This window comes from Pogona vitticeps, chromosome 1 (assembly GCF_051106095.1).
Source record: "Pogona vitticeps strain Pit_001003342236 chromosome 1, PviZW2.1, whole genome shotgun sequence".
NCBI lineage: Eukaryota > Metazoa > Chordata > Lepidosauria > Squamata > Agamidae > Pogona > Pogona vitticeps.
The window spans coordinates 210,731,348-210,754,463 of record NC_135783.1 but is presented as its reverse complement, the minus strand read 5'-3'; the positions used below and the strand labels follow the sequence as shown (position 1 = coordinate 210,754,463).

At 42.0% G+C, this 23,116-nt stretch overlaps 1 protein-coding gene across 27 annotated transcripts in view; it reads right to left on the bottom strand.

The window, feature by feature from the left end:
- Window positions 1-23,116, bottom strand: part of BAZ2B (bromodomain adjacent to zinc finger domain 2B) — a 297,222-nt gene that overhangs the window by 208,563 nt on the left and 65,543 nt on the right. The window contains exon 1 of one of the 27 annotated variants that reach the window (XM_078376173.1): window positions 6,625-6,871. The exons of the other annotated variants lie outside the window; for them this stretch is intronic. The gene's annotated coding sequence lies outside the window, so the exon portion shown is untranslated. Of the gene's footprint in view, window positions 1-6,624; window positions 6,872-23,116 lie in introns of those variants that run through there. 27 annotated transcript variants of the gene reach the window in all.

Sequence of the window (23,116 nt, the reverse complement as noted above, 5' to 3'; positions counted from 1 at the left end):
TTCTAGGTGTACCTCACGGGGAGGTGCGCTAGTAGAAGAACGTGCCAACTGGGGAGACTTAGATTAAGGTGCTCTGAGGCAGCCTAGTTTTGGCGGGAAAAAGCTGAGGCAAAACTGCGTAGTAACAGTGATCTAGCTTGCCAGCTGAGAGGCCCAGCAGAGGGGGGTAGGCTCTGACTCGATACTGTTGCAAGTAGTGCTGAAGAACAGCAGCAATCTCTAGGGAGAGCTGGTTCTGAGGCAAGAAGGAAAAAAGTGGTCGTTTTATTTTGAGGCTTGACTTTTTAAAGCAGCCTGTTCTGAGGGGGGATTATGCCCTTGACTCGAAGCCAGATAGCAGACATGAGTGAAGTGAAAGACCCCCGGATTGACCAAGGTTCTGAGGATGAATTTGGCTCAGTGCCAGGTGACAGCACAGGAGAGCAGGACCCAGAACTCAGAAAAATACTCCTAGCCCAACAGCATGAACTGAGGGTGAGGGAAATGGAGGAAAGGGAAAGGGAAAGGCAAAGACAATTTGAATTGGAATTGCAGAGAGAGAAGATGGCGTTTGAATTAAGAAGACTGGAACTGATGAATCAGAACAATAATAACAATAGGGATTCTGAGGGAGGCCAATTGTCTAAGGCTGATCTGAAGAAATTCCCTGTGTACCACAAGGGAGATTGTCCTGAGGTATTCTTTTCCTTAGTGGAAAGAGCGTTTGTGGACTTCTCAGTGAGGGAAACTGAGAAGATGACCATCATGCGATCTTTAATCAGTGGTAGCTTGGCTGAGGTTTATGCCGAGATGCCTGAGGAACTGATGAAAGATTTTGCAGAGTTTAAAAAACTGGTGTTTGCCAGACATGGGATAAATGCGGAGCAGCTGAGACAAAGATTCAGGTCCCTCACCAAGAAGCCAGAGCAGACTTTTACCCAAGTGGGGGCCCAATTGGTGAGGCTGCTTGAGAAATGGCTATCGCAGGAGGGAATAGAGACCTATGAGCAGCTTAAAGACTTGATAGCCCTGGAACAGTTCTATTCAGTCCTGCATGGGGAATTGAAATTCCAGGTGAGGGAAAGGAAACCGAAATCTGTGGCAGCAGCCGCAGAGATCGCAGATTTTATTTCCCAAATAAGAAAGCCCTTGGGTGAGGGGAAATCTGTAGGTAAACCCAAAGAAACCTACAGCAAGTACTCTCAGGGACCAGGGAAAAGCCAGCAAGGGGGAGGGGCCCATGGTGAAGGGAAGCCCTCAGACATGAAACTAAGACCTCAGATTTTGGAGGGAAAACCAAAACAAGATGAGAGAGAATCAAAATACACCAGAAAATGCTATTTCTGTCAGGGAAAGGGTCATCTAATCTCAGAGTGTGAGAAATTAAAGCAGCTAAAAGGAATGGTGCCTCAGAATGCTAGTGGGACCAAGCCAAAAGCTGTGTTCTGTGTCCAGAAAGAGCAAGGCTCAGTGTCACTGAGGGAGCCTGTTGCCATGGCTACTCAGTCTGGAACAGCTACCTCTGCTGATCAGGCTGAGGAAAATGGTCCTCTTGTGGAGGTAAAGCGCTGCTTGCTGATAAAAACAGATTCTCAGTTGTTTGAGACAGCCGGGGTGGACGTAGGAATACTTGACCGTCAGTATAGGGGGCTGCGGGACACGTGTTCCCAGGTAACCCTGTGCCATCCAGATATCATCCCTAGGGAGTTTATAATCCCAAATGAGAGCATGAAGGTGGCAGGGATTGAGGGGCAGGTAATCTCTCTGCCAGTAGCAGAGGTGCCTGTCAACTTTCAAGGCTGGAGGGGAGCTTGGCGGCTAGCGATTTCATCAACTCTGCCAGCAGCCGTGCTCGTGGGAAATGACCTAGCTGAACATGTGAAACGGGTGCTAGTGATTACACGCTCACAAGCCACCACAGGGACAGTTCAGGGGGGTAATGATGAGCCAGAGACGGAAGCAGAGGGGAGTTCAGAAGCTGTGGTGGAAACCTTGACCACAGACAGCCGATTTGGACAGGAGCAGAAGTCAGACGCCACTCTCCAAAAGTGTTTTGAACAGGTGACTGACGCCCAGCTAACACCTGAAACCCCAGTGAGATTTCTGGAGAAAAAGGGGATTTTATATAGAGAGACCCTGAGAAATATCTCAAAAGGGGGAGATGGGATCAGAAGTCAGCTGGTGGTACCTGAAAAGTATCGCCCCATGATCTTACAAAGGGGGCACTCTGACATGTTTGCTGCACACTTAGGGGTGAACAAAACACAGCAGAGAATCACACAGAATTTCTACTGGCCTGACATAGGAAAGCAGATCAGGGAGTTCTGTAAACAATGTGATGTGTGTCAAAGGCAGGGGAATAACCGCGACAGGACCAAAGCAAAGTTGTGCCCTTTGCCTGTGATTGACACTCCGTTCAAATGCATAGGGGTGGATATTGTGGGACCTTTGCCCAAGGCCACAAAGAGGGGGAACAGGTTCATTCTAACAATTGTGGACCATGCCACAAGGTATCCTGAAGCCATACCCTTGACTAACATTGAAACTAACACAGTGGCCGATGCTTTGGTGGGGTATATGTCCAGGATGGGATTTGCCTCAGAGATAATCACAGATTTGGGCGCATCGTTCACATCAAAGCTCATGAAACGCTTATGGCAAATCTGTGGAATTAAGCACAAGGAAACCACTGCTTATCATCCTGAAAGTAATGGGTTAACTGAGAAGTTCAATGGGACTCTAATGCGCATGATTAGGGCTTACTTGGCAGAGAATCCAAACAATTGGGACCAGAAGCTGCAATCCCTTTTGTTTGCTTATCGATCAGTGCCACAAGCCAGTACCGGGTTCAGTCCATTTGAACTTCTATTTGGGAGAAGGGTGAAAGGGCCCCTTGATTTGATCAAACAAAATTGGGAGCAGATCACCCAGGATGACCCACAAGACGTTGTGACTTACATAGACACCTTGATGAATGACCTAAGGAGAAATCTAGAGCTGGCAGCAGAAAACCTGCAAGCTCAGAAGGTCAGACAGAAAACATGGTATGACCACAAAGCTAGAGAGAGGCACTTTGACCCAGGGGAGGAAGTGCTTTGGCTTAGGCCCTGCAGGGAGAATAAACTGCAGCTCAAATGGGCAGGACCATATAGGGTCATTTCCAAGATGTCAGACCTGAACTACCTAATAGAGCAGGAGGAGAACCAAGCAAGGAGGGTGGTTCATGTGAATGCCCTAAAACCCTACTACAGAGGGGAACAGAGGGTTTTATTCGCGATAAAAGCAGCTGAGAGTGAGGAAGCTGAATTACCCTTCTGGGAGGGTAGAGGGGAAGTAAAATACAACCCAGAGGAGGTAAAGATCAGTCCTGCACTCACCCAAGACCAGCAGCAAGAACTAAAAATGCTGCTCAGTAAATATCAACAGGTGTTTTCCAACAAGCCGGGGATAGTGAAGGGAGTGATGCATCGGATCCACACAGGGGATGCACCCCCGCAGGCAGTATCCCCATACCGAGTAACGGGACCTAATAGGGACAAGGTGCGGAAGGAGCTGGACGAGATGCTTAGGGAGAACATAATCGTCCCCTCTTCTAGTCCTTGGTCCTCTCCGATAGTCCTGGTGGACAAGCCTGATGGGAGCATTAGGTTTTGTGTTGATTACAGGAAGTTAAACCGTGTAACCACTCCTGATGCCTACCCAATGCCCAGGCTAGACAACCTGATTGAAACCATAGGGGGTTGTCGGTTCATCTCATCATTGGACCTGGTAAAGGGATATTGGCAATTAAGAATTGATCCCAGGGATCAAGAAAAAACTGCCTTTTGCAGCCCTTTTGGTCTCTATGAGTTTCGAGTCCTGAGCTTTGGTCTCAGAAATGCACCAGCCACATTCCAAAGGCTGATGGACCAGACCTTGGCAGGGCTCAGTGACTTTACAGTGGCCTACATTGACGACATAGGGATCTTCAGTAATACCTGGGAAGATCACCTGATACACCTGGAGTTAGTGCTGCAGAGGTTAAGTGCAGCAGGGCTAACAGTAAAGGCCAGCAAGTGTCAGCTGGGTAGCCCAGAAATAAAATACTTGGGTCACATGGTAGGGGGAGGAGTGATAAAACCCCTGGAGGCCAAAATAGAAGCTGTTCGTGATTGGCCTAGACCCAACACCAAGAAAAAAGTCAAATCATTTCTTGGGTTGGTGGGCTACTACAGAAAGTTCATCCCGAGGTTTAGCGAGATTGCGGCTCCGCTGACCGATCTGACGAGGAAGAAGGCTGATGACCGCATCCCGTGGACCAGCGACTGTGAGGCGGCGTTCCAGAGGTTGAAGGAGGCGTTAATCAACTATCCTGTCCTGCGTGCTCCAGACTTCGACCGGGAGTTCATCATCTACACCGATGCGTCTAACAGCGGGGTAGGAGCAGTTCTGTGCCAGGAGGACGAGAATGGTGACCAACATCCAGTGTCCTACCTGAGTAGGAAACTTCAAAAAGGTGAGAGACATTTGGCAACCGTGGAGAAGGAGTGTTTGGCCATAGTCTACGCGATCCAGAAGGCCAAGCCTTACATCTGGGGAAGACATTTTATTCTGTGTACTGACCATTCACCATTGCAATGGTTAAAGACAATGAAAACCCACAATAGCAAACTTATGAGGTGGGCTTTAAACCTACAGGACTATGACTTTGAAGTGAAGGTGGTCAGAGGGTCAGTGAACTGTGTTGCTGACGCCTTATCAAGAAGACCTGAAGATTGAAGACGGCGAAAGAAACATGGACTATGTGTATATAATGATGACAAAAAGGTTAAATGTACCTGGTTTTGAATTGGTTTGTATGAATAAAGGTAAATTGATGTAATGTATATGGTAAATGTTTAAATGCATAATTGCTATGGTTAACTTAGAGTGTAAGGATAAGTAAGTATTATATGGTATGTATAACTGTTTTTGTGTATTTTATCCAGGTTGTTTTTTTTGGTGAAAAGCACGTTAGCTTTCCCCCTACAAAACAACTAATAAAGAGGGGAGGTGTTACATACAGCACTGATGTTACCTGTCTGTCATGGGTTTGGAGGGAAAGTTCCATCCTATGGGGAGTGGAAGGCGGGACATCAGGAGGAGGGGCTGTACTGTATAAATATGTGAAGCGTGTGTGGAGAGTTTAGGAGACACTGAGAGACACTGGGTTGTGACGAAGCAGCAGCTGGGAAGAAGAAGCTGTTGTGGGAGTCTGTGTGTCAGACAGGGTACTACTGTGTGTCAGAGTACCAACCTGATAGGTTCAGGTGTCTGTTGGTTAGCCAGAACTGATAGGTTCAGGGTCTGTGCTTCAAGTTAAGGGTTCTGGGTGAACCAAACTGTATGTTTGTATGAGTGAGAATAAGCCACGTTACTTTATTTTATTCACCTGATTGTTTATTTTTCCCTGTGTGTATTTAAATAAACCTTATTCTTTTTATTGTTTAAAAATCCATCCCTGGTCTGTGTGACTTCTTAAAGGGAATGGTTGGTGGCAGCTTAGTAACTGTGTGACATATCCCAGTAGGTCTGGGTTTGTCACAGGTGGGTGGGTAGGAGGAGGGGTCTACATGTGCAGACCTGGCTTCCTAATGTATGTGTGCTATCCAATGCATGGGTGGTGGGGGTAAAGCCCTCTTCCCCACCACACTACTCTTAAGAAATGATACCCAAATTGAGCTACCTGTTCTACACAATCCAGCATTCTTATGGAGGCCTGCTGTCTTTTTATATACACCATCTGCACAGTGGAGAAGTAAAGGAACATGACTTCTACACCAAACAAAAGGAAAACACGATCCTACAGGTTCTGTTCACCTCATTCTGAAATGTTACAGCACACCACGGAGAAAGAGAACTACCGGAAAAGAACGAAAGTAATGAAACCACTCCTGCTCTGCCCTTCCAGAATGCTCTCCTGCTCCTATGGTTAGGGAGCAAAAAGAAAAATCTAGAAAGACTGGCAATGAAAACGGAATAAGGGAAAAAATGTATCAGATAATTTTAACAGAAGCGTTGCTAGAGAAACCAAAATTAGTGGTGTTTTTTTCCCACCTGCTAATGACAGCAGATGCTAAAGGCCAGTAAGAAAAGCTAGAAACCCTTGAGAGACAGGATTCCTTATTCTCCTTCCAATATTCATTTAGACTCCTGCCTAGTTGAATTACACTCGTCACCAGGAAGAAAAACTCTGCCTGAATATTGGCCACTTGTTATTTCCACTCTTCTGCATCTTCTTCTTGGATTCAGACCACAGAAGCAGTCAACACAGGAGAAAGAGGAGGAGCGGGAAAAGGGCAAGGAGAATCATCCTTATTTTGACACTCCCTTGATATTGGGAGGAGACAGCAAAGCAAGCCATTCCTAATATCTCTCAGATTGAATCAAATAAGTGGATGGCTGGCCCAGGCAGTAAGAATAATCTTTTTCCATACCTCACCCCAAAAGTACCATCTTAAGAGATCTTTTGAGATCACTACTGGAGAAAATAACAGCTGAAATCAAAAGCCTCTTCTGTAGTACGCAAACCAGCACCATTCATAAATGAAGGACACAAAAGCAGCCTTGTAATGAAATATAGTAAAGACGAGCAACGCAACAGAAGAATGTCGTAATAAAGCTTACCTAGAAAACAGAGAAAGGACTTTATACGACCACCTGCTCTGACTGAAATCTTCCCACAGAAAATGAAAGATGCTTCATCTTTCACCCTGACAAGAATGAAGGTGACACCAGAAATGGAATGGTGGAATTACAGGGCAATGTAATTCTTCAAGCACTGCAGAAAAGATTTTTACTTTTAAATTCCCCAACAGGTTGTGTCTGCTCTCCCCAAAACAACAAAAGCCAAAGCCCAGCGCTGCATTTGTACAGCATCACAACAATCAGATGGTGATAAAATATTTTCCACTGCATAATTCAGAGGCAAGGACAAGTTTACAAAGGTCACATACAGAAGGAAAGTATCACATGGAGAAAACACTGGGGATGCTTTCTAAACACTGCTGCTGTCTAACCTGCTATTTCCAGTATACTGACACTGGGATACTGTGATTGGGTTCTTTTGAGAGAGGGGGCGGGCCTGGAGTTTCAGCGGGAAGAACAGATGGAGAAGACGTAGCAGATGCAAACAACGGTTGTTTATTGTCTTTAACTTCAGGAATACCAAGACCAAACGGGTCTAACATCTCTATTTCTGGCAATATCTTATAACTCTTAACCTTAACAGTTTCAACATTCTTTCTTTCTTTTATATTCTCTTCACTCCAAGGGTATAGGTTGTTGCTGTGTTCTGTGCTGGCACGCTCAGCACCGCACATACGGCCCCGCAACATGGATGCTTCACCACTGCCCCCTCCAACCTGGGGAGATAGGGGCTGGAACCACAAGGGATCTCTCTCATCCCCGAAGCCCGAGTAGTCGAAGCCGCTCCCCAGTTCCATCCCCCTCTTGGCTCACCCTGATCTTTCTTAGATGGCTCTGGTGGGGCTGATAATAATCCCCCTCCGATCATCAGGTTAGGGAAACTTCTCACTAGCTTAGCGACTCTCTCTCTTTCTTCTCCAGTCTCGTCTGTTTGTACACTCTTGTCTTCTTGTGGTGTCTGTCTGTCACTTCTTCCCTCCTCCTCTTTTATATCATCCCATCTCCATCCCTCTGACTCTTCCCTCTTTCTTCCCAGCCTCCCTTCTGCGAGGAATACTTCCACTGCCTTTGAATTCCCTGCCCCTTCGTCATCTAACTTAATCAACTCCCCCACTACACATCCTTAACTTGTTTTTTGTATGTTTTTCGATGGAGGACGGCACACTTTGACTCTCTCGCTCACAGATAGACACAGTCAGTAAGTACTGTATATGTATGTCAACTCTGATGTAAACACACAGAAATCAAATGGAGAACCAGGAACACACACTCATATGTGCACATGCATGCACACACACGAGAATGTTCTTATGGAAAAATTGAGAGATTAAATATCTCCCCACTTGAGATCTAGGATTACTGTGAAGAAGGATGCAGGAGAGACTAGAAGTCATTGTGTTCCTCTATCGTAACAGGTAATACAATAATTTCCTATGATGGTCAGTTGGCTGCCTCAAGGTAACTCAATGGCAAAAAATCCTCTTTTATAAAGTTAGGTCTGTGCAAGTTGATATTATCAGTCATGGGCCTTTACTGTTCATTGGAAGTTTTCCATTCCACCCCTTATCAGTTCTATGGCTCTCTCAGGATTCCTTTTGCCTGGGAAAACCCTCTGGAGCCTTGGGAAGGTGGTGGAGGAGTTTTAATGTTGAAAAACTGCCACTGATGGCTTCAGTCCTGGCAACAGAACTGTCAACAGCAATTTTCAAGCATTAAAGGCACCCTCCTTTGGAAAAAAAAAAAAAATCTCAGGGCCCCCAAAGATTTCTCCTGGTCAAAAGTGTCTTGAGAGAGCTTCATAACCTGAAGTGAGGTGGAACAGGCAAGTTTTAATTAGTGACTTTATAAGAATGTTAATGAGAGTGCCTTGGAACATAGTGGGAGTCTGATGATGCATTTGAGGTCAAGCAGTAGTTGATGGCACCAAGTTTCTGCCTCAACACCAGATCAGAACCCTTTATTTTCCATGTTCTCATGCTCTTACTCTATTTGGACAAATACAAATATGTACATACAACTATTTCAAAATATTTGGGTACCAATTAAATTAGATGGTCTACACACTGTTTTGAAGTAAACCAGGTGTGATTTGTAAGGCAAATCTGACTAAATCAAAGTGGACAGTATTTACATACAGTATTCCTATTTAAGAGTGATTGATCAGCTCTGGCTCACATATTTTGGAGTTTCTGGTCTGAGATCCTAATTTCTTGGAAGATTAAAAAAATAGTGTGCTTAGGGCAAAAACTGGGCTACCTACTATAAATGTAGGTTTTAAAGGGAAGTGCAGCCTTTTTTTTCCTTTGGGGGAAGGTATGTGAATTCACATGTGTCCTCTGTAGAAGATGCACAGTAGCTAATGTTCTTAGGTACTTTTGAAAGTTTTTTTTCTGGCTTTGGCCCAAAAAAATGATACATTTAATGTTAATATGTTAATTTTAATTGGACATTTCCTACCCTTTAAATGTATTTTAAAATGTGCCCAATTTAACTTGTGATTTGCAACATTAATGTTGGCAATGGAGAAACTGAAATAGAGATTTTGTATACCTTGGTTCAATCTTCAATACAAATGGAGACTGCAGTGGAGAAAGCAGAAGACAGAGACTCAGAAGGGTAGCATTTAAGGGTTAGAAAAATTATGAAGATCATCCAGGATGTATCCCTGGAGACCAAAACCAAAATCAACCATACTCTTGCATTTTCAATCACCATTTATAGGCGTGAAAGCTGGACAGTTCAGAAAGCTGAGAGGGGGAAAAAATTTGTTTGAAATGTGGTGCTGAAAGCATTGTGGATAACTAACCCTGGACTGCCAGGATGACAAACCATTGGGTCCTAGATCACGTCAAGCCTGAACTACCTCCCTCTGGAGGTGAAAATGTTGAAACTGAGGCTGTCTTACTTTGGGCACATTGTGAGAAGGTAGGATTCTCTAGAAAAGACAACAATGCTAGGAAAGCTTGAAGGCAGCAGGAAAAGAGGAGGACCAAATATGAGATTGATGAACCCCCTAAAGGAAACCACAGACTTAGGTTTGCAACAGCTGAGCAGAGCTGTTGCGGGCAGGACATTTTGAAAATCACTCCTGCACATGATCAGCATAAGACAGAGACAATTTGATGGCAGATAACAGCAATAATTTCCAAACTCTAGCTAGGTTTTGTGCCAACATACACAGAAACACACAACACAGGCTGCCTCTTTAAAATCGGAACTAGGAGACTAGGGCATTCTTCCCTGGGAGCAGACTATGATGATAAAGACCATACTAGACAAACTTCTTTCATGCACCTCTCTGTTCTCTGTGTGGTTTGTCATTTGGTACATTTGGTGCTTGGCCTTCTGCACAAGTTCTCCGACAGTCAGTTTGACTGAGCAGCCTCCTAAAGTCACGTCTCGGCCAATTACCAGTCAGAAAGGCAGAGCCCAATCAGGAGAGAATGAGAGATTGAGAAAGCTGGAGACAACAAAATATTGATGGGACTTTGTTGCGAGAGGGTTATATGGGATTAGGCTAGCAGGGCTAATCTCAGATTTCCTAAAAAAAAGAACTACAGGTGGGCTAGGAATGTTTTTAAAAGCAAAGAAAAAGATATATGCCCTGTCTAGAAAGATCAGAATTCTGGTGAGCTGTGTGTTGGCAGAAAACTGTTTCTAGGGTTGGTAGATATTGAACCACCTGGAGATTGTTATTTTGAATCTTCCTTAACTGCTGGGTAAAATTCTATACGTACTGTATGTTGAAACAGAGAAACCATTGAACTTTTAATAGTCTCTTGAGTCATCTGCAATAAAATTACTATCTCAGGTTCCAGCTATGACCTTGACGGACATTTCAAGGGATATTCGATTCAGAGAACTATCAGAGTTTTCAAAAATATAAACATTAGTCTAAATGGTTATTGTGGGTTTTTCGCGTTCTTTGGCCATGTTCTGAATGTTGTTCTTCCTAACGTTTCGCCAGTCTCTGTGGCCGGCATCTTCAGAGGACAGCACTCTGTCATCAGAGCATGCTGTCCTCTGAAGATGCCGGCCACAGAGACTGGCAAAACGTTAGGAAGAACAACATTCAGAACACGGCCAAAGAGCCCAAAAAACCCACAACAACCATTAGATCCCAGCCGTGAAAGCCTTTGCGAATACATTAGTCTAAATATCACATTGACATCAATGTTACGAATATAAACAACCTCATAAAATACAAAAACCACTTCATTTTAACCATCCCTGGTCTCAAGTCATATTGCCTCATTCCTGTATTACACTACCTTTGTCTACTTTTAATTCCTCTTCAAATTGTGCGTACATGTGTGTGCATGTGTACAACTAGTGGTGTGAGTATGGGGTTGGTGGACGAATCTATGTTTAAAAGGTGCCCTTATCAATTTCTGAGGATGCCAGTGCTTGCTGAAATATAGTTATTTATTCTTTGTCTACAAGAGGCCAGCAGTTCAATTAACCTGTTTTATTTTAGTGGGATTTGTTCTTTCCTTTTTTTATATAGACTATAGCAGTTTTTTTGTTCACACCTTTGGTTTACCGCTCTTGAGTGCTGCTTGCTATACATTGTTAATCACAGCCAAGGGCATTTTGCAAATAATGCTGCACTTCAAAGACAACATGTCCATATTTCACATTTTTTAGAAACTGCTCAGCTATGTTTAGAAATTGATCATTTCCTTGTGCTTTTCTATTGTTTCCGAAGCATGCTGCACACTGCAAGGTCACAAGTTAAAATTGATTGACGAATGACTGTTAACAAATGTCTTCTAAGGCAGAAGTTAAATATATTCCAGCCTCTCACCATAATTAGTAAAAATTGTCATGCTCTCATTATATTCTTAAAATAACTCTCTTTAAGAGAAATGAACATGGTGCATAGACACTGGTTAAGATTTCAAATGATAAAGATTAAAGCTACATAATATATTTGCATTATGCACTGCATTATGTATGAGAAACTGTAACTTCTCATACAGTTTAACTCATTGTGGTTTTCAGAACTCTGTCTGTATTGTTCATTCTTACAAGGATCATTTTGGTTCAGCAACAGCTTACTTTGTTCATTAAGCACCCAAGCTGAACATAGTAAGCATTCTCACCCTGTTACAATTGGTCTGTTGTACTCCTTCTGCTTTGTACTTTTGTGGTAAAGGCTGCCTTCATCATATTTCTGGGACATGTGGCCACATGCCAAGCAGTGAAAATAATCATAATTGGTTGCACTTTGAATAGATCTACTGAAATGAATGGGCTTTAAATTAGTCATAGGGCAAATCCAATTGCTAATCCCAATTCAAGTAAACCCACTAAATCAATGGTGTTACATATGCGTTGACTTACTCTTCAGGAATTGATTCAGTGGGCTTATTCTAATTTGGACTATTGACTGGATTTAGGCCATGTAGTTTGAGTCCTCTGGGGAGCACCAGAGTTTGGAGAAGACTGGAGCAAACCCATTAGAGTAAACAACAAGCAACTAATTTAAGTCACACTAATGCCATTGGTTTTTCTCCAAGTATGGCTGAAACTTGAACCAAGCCAGAGATATGAGCTGCAGACAGGACTGTTATTGGAGACACACAGTCTGTAACTCTCATAAAAAGATGAAGATCTAATTTTTTCTACTGTTAAAGCTCCCTTTGCATAGGATTTTGGGGTTTTTATAAGCATAGTGCTCAACGTATTTTAAAATACGTTTTATTCAGAATTGATTTTCAGGTGTTAAAAAGTGAAGCAAATACAGCTGAAAATTTGAGGATTCTATTATGTTATCTGCTTCTGCGAATGAAAAAACCCTGTGATATAGTGGGATAGAGAGAGATGGAAATGTAATAAATCTGTTTTTTAAAAAGCATTCCATATGATAAAAGCAAGTCAGCGTCAGGTATACAATTACACTGGCTTTTTTAGAAAGCCAGAGCAAAGCTCATGAGGAGCATATGAGCATACCTAAGAGCACTGAGAAACAAAAACTAGGTGGGCTCCCGAGCGTTCAGCTCATTCCTTCGCCAAAATACTTGGCATCCATTCCACCACTGATGCACTTGGCAGCAGTTCCTGTGCTAATGTCTGATTGTCCTAAACTGGGATTTTGCCAGCTTTCTTGGAAAACTATTTTGATGCCCTTATAAATCCTACTGCGCCAAGAGTTCTCTTGATACTCGGGTCTAAATTTGCCTCACCTTTTGTCCCATTATCTCTGGTTATGCCCCCTTAGACTTTGCTAAACAGCTCCACTCCACCCTCCCATTTAACTCTTAAGAAAGGGCAACAGAGCCCACTTACTCTCTCAATGCCTCTGAAAACATCCACTGTGGACTCTAAAAGAAGCAGCATTTGTATAGCAGCATGTCTGTGCACACAGCTGCAACGAAGGCTGCAGGAGGCACATGACAGCAAAGCCATCTGTAACTAAGCAAGGGCAGTCTGTTCAATTAGAAGACATGAGAAGGAAATTATATGCCCATGCAGCATTTCTGTCATGGACATTTTCTACAGGCAGCTGCGTATAAACAAGAAATTCGAATCTGCTTTAATCTCCTAATAAGAAAGGAACAGCCAGGTCGAAAAGAAATGTGTCTTTTTTTAGTACAGCAGAATATTCTCTCAGACAAGTACCAATATAGCAATGATGTCGGAAACAGCAAAGGAGGAAGAGCTTTTCACTGTAACCAATTACACGTTGCGCCTGTTCCAATGAATGCGATGTTTACTGCCAGCTATTGTCTACGTGAAGGTGGATGACCTCACACTGATTCTAAAATAAAACATTCCTATCTTTCTCCCTTCCAGAACTCAAGGCGGCTTACAACACACATTTTTAAATCAGGCAAAGCTTTTTAAAAAAAGGACCCTCCAAAACCCACACTAGATTCCAGTATTAAAACATTACTAAATAGATTATCACAATAAAGTATGAATTAGCACAATGTAAATATCTTTTAAATATATACACACAACAGAAAAGAAATGCAGCATTCCCAGTTAAAAGGCCTTTCCTCAACAACTGATCAATAGCTAAAGGCATGTCTAAATAAAAATGTATTTTCTGCTGGAAGAAAGACAACAGGGAGGGGGGGACCTGTCTAGCCTAATTCAGAAGAGTTTCATGACCTGGGAACAGCCATCGACCAGGCCATGTGTCCTCACTCCAAATATGTTTGTGCAGGGGGTGAGACAGAGGAAAAGGCCTCCCGCTTAGATCTCAAGACCAGGCCACAGGTCATAACCATCAATTTTACTTTACAATTTTATTTTATTTGTCTTTTCTATAGGCCATCTTTATCCCAATAAAAGGACCCAAGATAGCTCACAGTATTTAAAAAGAAGATGATTTAGAACACGGTAAGATATATACAGTATTAAAAACTAGCTAAACTACAAAACTGCTCAAAATACAATTAAATAATTAAAAACAGGTAAAACAATAAAAACGATCTCAACTAAAAATGGCATTCAGGGACTCAGTCGTGATTGCTAAAAGCCCCTCTCAAAAGTAGTGCCACGGGGTTCCCTGCCCCGCCTCCTCTTCTGAATGGATGCCTGCCGGAGGAGGTGAGGTGCAGAATTCAGAGTGCCCGCACAACACCTGTGGGCCCAATCAGCTGAACCATGCCAAAGTGCCAAACCACGGTAAGTCTCCATCGCTAGTAATGACCCATTCCCACACTTCTGAATTGGGCCCAGAAACAGACTAGTAGTGGCATTGTTGTGGTGGAGCATTATATACGAATTGTTTTAATTGTGCCTAGCTACAGGCCAATGACTAGTGAAGCCACTGTAGCAACAAATGTCTATTCGGCCTGTAATTAGCTCTGTCACAACGTTTTGGATGCAATGGTGATCCCAAACTCTTTCCAAAGATAGCCCCATGCATTTGCTTCACAGAAATCCAAGCAGGATGGACCTAAGGTATGTGTTTCTAGGCCCAGATCAGATGTCTCCTGGAACAAGTGCAGTCTGCGCAGCTGACACACTGGCTTTAACTGTACAAATACAATCATCAACGCTGCTGAAACCTGGGCATTCAGAATCAAGGCTGAATCCAGTATCATTCCCAATCTGCAAATGTGAGTTTCTGTGGGCAGCGAGATCCGAATGCAGGCTGACTCTCCATACCCTGATTTCCCTTTTTGACTGAGAAGAACACCTGGTTCCAGAAGAGTTTCCTGAGCGAGGACAAGACCAAATGATTTCCAACTTGTGATGGAAACTTGATATCAAGATCTGGTGAAGTTCAAGTCATCATCAGTTGCGGTGTGTTCCTGTTTCCATGGGATGCTGGGACCGTGCTATTCTGCTGGGTCTCTAGAAGGGCATGACGGTTGATGCTTTGGCATTTTTACTATGTTGGAAGCTGTGTTTTGTTGCTACCACTTTATTGGTTGTTTACACATCCACCCAAAAGCCGCCTTGAAGGCCTTTGGAAATAATGTCAGTCTATACGAGTGGTTCTCAATGTTTCCTATCTTAAATGCCGCCAACCACTCTTTCAAAGAATCTCTCAGCATGACAGAAGCAAAAAGCTCACTTTTCTTGAGGACATTTGTGTGTTCCCATGCATTCTGGTACCATTGTTTCTGGAAAGTTTTGTGAACATAACCATTCCAAGAACATTACTAGGAGCAAGCAAACAAAATAATAATTCAATTAATAACTGAAAATTGTAACAATACTATCAATAATGTAATGGTTATGAAAATGACGCATCTCACTAAGTACTATCAAGCACTTCCCAGTCCCCAAAGTACTGCCCAATCCATCCAATGAAAACCACTAGCCTCCAAATTTTACATTTCGAAATAAAAAGACTAAACAAACCAGCTATAGACCAATGATCTGACGCTGTGTAAGACAGTTTCAGGTATACAAATGCCCTGCTTATCAATTTATCCATATGTGTGCCTAACCAGTGACTTTTCTCCAAAAAGACTGTTAATATTCTCAAAGTCTGTACTCTGTGTACCAGACAGTAACAAAAACAAAAGTTGTTTTCATATTCCAAAATTTTGCTCTCAAAAGCAATCAGTGCACCTGTCCCATGTATTTTATATTCTGATGAGAATCGACGTAATGCATGTGCTTTGCTGGTAAGCCAGCACATATGCAATGCTTTGCTTAAAGTCCAATTTTAAAAGTACACATGCACACGCACACACAAAGGTGTTCCTCTGGCCAGAAAAAAGTATTATGGCCATCAACAGATGAATCATCCTAGAGAGAACATTCCAAACTCAGGATGTCCCAGCTGAAGATGCCCTAACACTTGTCAGGCCCTGCCCCACCTGTAGGAGAGGCCACTCGAGGGATTTTGAGACGAAACAAGTATTTAGAGGAAGCAAGCATGTCTTTGCCTGGCAGGTCCCTCAGAAGGCTATGTTAGTTAGGAATTCTGGAATCAGTAGATTCCTAAAAATAAGAACCCTCCCCCAAATCTACATCCACATACAGATGTTCCCATTTCAGCTGTCATTGTTCACAAATTCTCCATTTGTTTCTATAGAATAACTAATGCTCTGAATCTTTGTGCACACCGATTTTCTCCCCCACTGACAAGGATTTTTCAAAACTTTCTTACAGGTGCCAAACCTATCCGGAACTGGTTCGGGTGATAGGCCTCCCCCTAGTTTCTCACCTGACCAGTTTGCAGCCTTTTTAAAATCTAAAGTGGAGGCCATCCGCCGGAAGCTCTCTCCTTATTTGAATACAGTGAATCGAGCACCTTCAGCACTGTGTTCCATCCCACCAATCACAACTGGTACCAGCTACCACTAGGTCGTTACTCTCTAGCATCTTTGTAGTGCTGCCCCTCGCTTTAAATCTCCCTACTCTGATTTCTGCTGAAAATATACATCTATAAAGGACTCCTGCCTGCATTCAACTCTGCTTCTATTCAGCTCAAGATGAAGAGACAGGGGACTTTGGAGGTGGCTGGCATATGCATCTCCACCTACTTATCAAGCATAAGTATGCCCTATTTGGAAACAATGCCTTCATGAAAAGGGCAAAGATGTCCACAAGTCTGAACTTCTACCTGTAGCTGTGACTCATTTTAGCTAAAATATTTCCATTTGCTATTCTGCCAACCAACGCTTTAGGGTAGTGGTTCCCAACTTTGGGAAACTTGTACTGAAACTACCAGAAACTCCAGTGAGCACAGGTGGTGTTGAAGGCTTTTGGGAATTGCAGTCCAATAACACATTGGGCTTGCTCAAGATTGGGCACCACTGCTTTAGGGGATGTTATAACTCACCTAGCATACAATATTATGACAAATTAAGCAGTGGTTCAAAAGGTGTAAAAACTGTTTAAAATATGCATTTTCTTTCATGGGGACGTGGTGGCGCTGCAAGTTAAACCGCAGAAGTCTCTGTGCTGCAAGGTCAGAAGACCAGCAGTTGTAAGATCAAATCCACGTGACGGAGTGAGCTCCCGTCACTTGTCCCAGCTCCCGCCAACCTAGCCGTTCGAAAGCATGTAAAATGCGAGTAGATAAATAGGTACCACCTCGGTGGGAAGGTTAGGGCATTCCGTGTCTAGTCGCGCTGGCCACGTGACCATGGAAACTGTCTTTGGACAAATGCTGGCTCTATGGCTTGGAAACAGGGATGAGCACCGCGCCCTAGATTTGGACATGACTGGACTAAATGTCAAGGGAAGCCTTTACCTTACCTCAAAAGGTGACCATAGCCCCGCTTTAAAAACTCGCTTTCATTCTTTTAGACTGCTCTTCCGAAGTTCTCTTACCTTGACACTCCCCTGACTTGAAAAAGTTGTAACTTTTAATGGATGGCTTATCGAGGTCTCCAATGTTTCTATCACCCATAAAAGTCACCAACCACAACCAAGCACCTTGGTGACTGTATATTTATAGGGGGCTTTGATGACAAAATAAACTATAAGAGCAAAGCTTGAATAGCTGGTGCATATCACCAGCAACAAAAGACAAGGAAGATGAGCTTTAGTTGCATGGTATGAAGCATGGCATATGTCAAACTATTTAAAATATGCATTTTCTTTCTTGTTAATCATCCAAGGTGTTCATGGCTTAGAGAAGAGTCACATGCATACATCTTTCAGTCACGCTCTCTTCCAGTTCTTCAAGGCAGAGGACATAAAGCAGCTAATCTCATCCACCAGGAGGGTGCATGTGTTTTCAATTTTTACTCAAGTACTTGTAATCCTATAAATGTTAACTCACAAGTAACTTACACTGAACTCAACAGAGTTTACTTCTGAACATATGTCTAGGACGGCTCTATAATTCTTCTAGCATACCTTTAAACAATATACAGTAACTGCAAACTCAGCCTCTGTACAGGCTTTTTTACTGGTACAAAACACTATGTATTATTCTTGCTTTCAGTACTTTTTTTATATAACATATGGAGACCAACATGTTATAAAATATATTATGGTTTTGCTTTCTGTTTTTTACACAATAAATGCTTAGTTGTATCTTGTGTATCAATCCATTTTTTGTCAAGATATTACTTCTATATATTTTTTTCTTTTTCAAAGAGAAATGCAACATATTTTATCACACTAAAATTCTTATGGATAACTATTATCTAGAACTTATTTTAGCTACGAACTGGATTAATTACAATTTCTGTATTTACCTCATAAATGGATAAGTAGTCAGGAGGTAAATACTAAAACCTACATACAGAATATTTGAAAAAGGTTTCAAATCTCTTAAAAATCACTGTGTGTGAATAACTGGAGGACACTGTGTCTGCAGACAAGAACAGACTGCAAAACAATTATATTAATCTTGAGCTGGTATGAAAGCATATGACATTTGTAATTATTCCAAACATAAGCAGGTCTGTGTTCATTTAGTGTCTGGAAAGAAAGACAACCTGGAAGGCCAGGTATGCTACCGTGAAACTGATTCACAGCAGAAAAAGGAATATATGTGCGATAAAGAAATTTGGTTGAGAAAGTAACGTTAACACTTTCCCCCACACTTTGTGATATATTTAAATAACATATTGAAACAAGTTACATAAGAAAAAAAATTATAACCATGCGCCATACCAACCTACTGTAAAACTGAAAGCCCTCACAGGTTATTCAAAACAGTTCTCATTTGCCTTCTTTGTAACCAAATGGCTTCGTTATCTTAAAATGTTGGCCTCAGTAAGACAATGTCTCCCTTGCCAAGATCTTTGTAGACAGTTTATAACTGATCAAAACAGCAGATTCTTCTCATCTGAAATGTTACTGAACCCAGTCCTATGCATTCATGCATTGCTCCTCACTGTAATGCCTGAATATACAGTATAGTCTTTTTGCTTTCTTCCTCTTTCCCAAGTCAGGGTTCTGTATGGCTAGTTTTACATTATACCGCACAGGCAACTGTGTGCTGGCTAGAGTGAGGGGAATCTGCTAGCGATGGGTCTTGACTTTAAAAAGCCAGCTGACATTTTCCAGAAGGATAGGGAAGGACAAGGTTGGTTGTGCTTTTCAGTCCACTTTATTAATTTACTGCACCATCTGCAGGCCTCAAGCACACTTCTTAATATCTCAAGTGAACCATCAGGCAGCCATTCAGCAAACAGAATCAGTCCAATCTCTAGAAAGACTGCATGAAGGCCCAACACACCTGCTAGATTTTCAAAGAGGAAACTCACATTTAGAGTCCTCTTCGTGTATCACCAAGAATACAAAATGTGGGATGCTGCTAAATGGGGAACGAAGCAACTGCTCCCACCTAATGTCTCTGAATCATATTGGAATTGCTTCACACAAAAAGGGATAATTCTACTACAAGAAGTCTGGTTACAGATTGGAAGCAAAAAACAGGGAGCTAACATGAACTTCCTAACCTAAAATTATTCACAAAAAGCACATACTTTTCCTATGTGCCGTTTTCTGCCAATTGGCCTTTTCAATTCCATGATCATGCAAGCCATAACCAGATATTTTCTAACTCTGAATAGCAATTAGAGGACGTCTGGGCAGAGCTAGGCCTAACTAGGTCACAAAGACTTCAGGCTTAGGCCTTTCTCCCAGGTGAGCCACATTTAGGTTTCTTTCTGTTTGTCTCTCATGTGAAACTTCCAGAATGGAGAAATTATGGTATTTGTAGTCCAAAAATTCCATATAGAACATCCTTATAAGGCAGCATGCAAGGGGAAGGGGAGATTTAGCCATGTCCCTTTCCCTCCCTAGTTCAGTTGCTCTCTACATAGTGATGAGTGTGATAGGAATAGTCTCCCATTGTTGCCGTGCTTCTTTGCAGGAATTAAACCTTGATTTTCCAGAGGTCATACTCAGTTAAGAGATTCTTCATGAGTACAGGAGGCTCTCCCCTTCAGATTCATTGGCTTCCCCAGTGTACAGGGCAACAGAACTTGGTGGGTAAAGTGCTTCTCCCATCCACATGGCACTGCAAAGGCCCAGATAAGGGCACAAACATGCATCTTCTGTAGAACTACAGAAGGATTGTAACCCTATATAAATGCAGGGAATTATGGTGATATCTGCAAAAGGTGGACATTTGAGTGGTAAACTTACAAAGTGGAACAGCTTGTAATAATAACAAATCAGGATAGCTATTTTGCTAAACAGCATCATTTGCAGTACTCATGAGGATCTCCTTCAATAGGTTTAGTAATGGGGAAATTCGCAGGCCTGTTTTTTCAGACCTTTGTAAAGGTTTGTAAACAAAGTTTAAAATACTATCTTGTTCTTTGGCTCTTTGTAAGCAAGAACAAATTAGAACAATGTTCTTGAAGACAGGCTTTGTAACAGGTGGAAAATAAACTACAATTTAACCGTAAAAATGTGATCTGGCACGCAGCTGAGGAAATTACACAATATGAACATGTTTATAGAATAAAAATATCCATCAGTGGAAGAAAGGCTTCTCAGATTAACTGTTGTTTCTTCTCAAAAAATTCTAGTGGCAATGTGTACAATATTTTATTGTGAATATTTCCCACTACTAGTAAGAGTTGAAGGTAATAACTTGTCCTTACTAGATTGCTGCTGCTGCTCTTTTTCCTTTGGCAAGCTGATGTGTGCTGCATTACTTCATTAAAATATTGATTAAATTCTATTTATTTTTAGGCCTCATTAGTGCACATACTAAAGAAAAATATAAGAAAAATGGTGCATGCAATTCTATAACATGGCCAAAATTAGAATCTGCAAAACAAAGGTAAAGAGATCTCTAAGCCTAACTTCCTTGCAGAGATTATGACATCAGCTGTAATGTTTATGCAATAGTGTGTGGTAACATATTTTTGTTTAAAACTCATCTCTTTAAATCCTATTATCAAATGATTTTGAACAAATTACTCTTCAGAATAAAGACCGCACTGCTCGTCTTCTTTTCTGAAGAGTTTATTTACCACGTTTATAGCCCACCTTTCCCCCACAAATATCAGAACGCAATCCACAACTCTCTTCCTACCTATGCTCACCCATAAAGATCTAAATCTCATTTGCCCATTATATTCCTGGTCCAGCAAGCCAATATTTGTTGAGGCATGAATCATAGGTGTCTCTACAGGAAACATGGGGGTTACTGACCCCCTCCCATCCTTCATTTATTGTTTTAATGTATGCAGCAGGGGGTGAGTAACATTTAATTAAAACATTTTACCCCACCATTCTCCTTAAAAAGGATCCAAGGCAGCTTACATCCATTGAAAGACAATATTTAAAAATAAAAACAATGAGTTTAGAAATGCAACTTACATAATTAAAAGGCAATATTTAAAGCTGAAAACACTAAGTATAGAAACATTAAAAAGGAACGAACAAATACCTCTCCAAGAAATGGAAACCAGAAGCAATAGTAAAAACACAATAAAAGCATTAATGAGTAACCATCTTTCAAAAAGATTACACTCATGCAGCCAGTCACATGTACCAACATGTTTTTTATTTTATTTTTGTGGCCTTCTCAAACAACTCTAAAGTCATCCTTGGTGGGGGGAAATCCCTCCCACCCCCTTATGGACTTGGTGTGGCTCATGGATGGGTTTACAGGCAAGAATTTGACCCCTGAGAACACAGAGATTGCCCACACTGCCTATGAACATACTCCTACAAATCTCTCAACACTGTGCAGTATATACAGTATTGCTAGTACCATCCTTGTGGTACAGACTCCACTTAGATCTTTAAAGAAGTTGCACACTGTAGATGCGCACGATCTGGAATAAAACAGGAGCAAAGGTTAAACCTGCCCCCAGAGGCCATTAAAGCGTTAAAATAATGAGGCAAAGCAAGCATGCACATTTCTCTAAATGTGGACTCTCTACCTGCCTACCTGAATCAAACCTACAAAATTCCTCAATGAATATGGAGGACATGTCCTGAGTTTCTTTCTTAAGAATGTCTTTTGTAGAAAAATTGGGGGGGGGGGGACATGTGATGGGCATTTATTGACACCCAAGCCCTTGGGCCTTTATTTAAAGTCTAAATTTACCCAAATAAACCGTCCTTTCAGGATCTATGGGGTGGCAAGGGGTTGGTAGTAAGATTATTAGGCAGGTAAACCGGAACAGCCTAACACTAAATAACTAACTACTCCAAGTGAAGTTCTAGCCCACAAATTCCCAAAAGCAAGTTACGGTATATACAGATTGATAGAATCTCACTGGCTCCTAAGGTCAGGTGATCTCCCTGGGTTTGTAAACTGTAATGTACTCAACCAACCAATACACCCTTCTGCCTGCATGTTGGCAATGTAAGCCCTTGTGTGAGGTAGGCCCTTAGAAAAACAGCAGAATGCCTGGTTCAGGATACTGTTTTGCTGCCTGGAATTGTAAGGCTGCTCCAGTACAGTATTCACACAAAAAGTCTCTCTTGTGTGAATACTGTTATTATATGGTTAAGTCACTGATGACCTGAGATTCAGTTGTACCTAGGTGGAGTCAGTAGTTTTCTTGATCTATTCTGTCCTTCACTAATTTCCTGAGTGGACCGTTGTCTAAGCTTTTTATAACACAGCAACAGAACTCAAATTTTAAACTCAGAAATTCCTAACAAAAAAAGAAAAAGAAAATGGTTATTTCTTGCCCCAGAAGCCTTCAGTTTTACTAACTTTGCAGTGGGGGGATGAATGAAGTAACAGTCTGTGTTCTTCAAGTAAACCACAAAGCTCCACGATGGGTAAGGAACAGCATAAACAAGTTCACTCGTGGCTATCAGGCTCCTGAAATAAAACTTATTTCTGAAGTCAGCAGATGTCCTAAAACAGACACTCATAAACACACATACACACCTTTCTCAATAAATTCTAGCTCCATAAAAATCTGATCAGCCTTGCCACTTGCTTCCCCCACCAACCAACTGAACAAACACTCCTTACTAGAAAGCCTTGCAGCATTTTGGAATACCACTTTATTTGTCTGAAAAGACACATGCACAATAAAGTTCAGACTTCAGAGTGCGAATCATAGCTTTGCTTTTGGTGTTCAGTTGTGTGGAAGTTCTTTTGTGC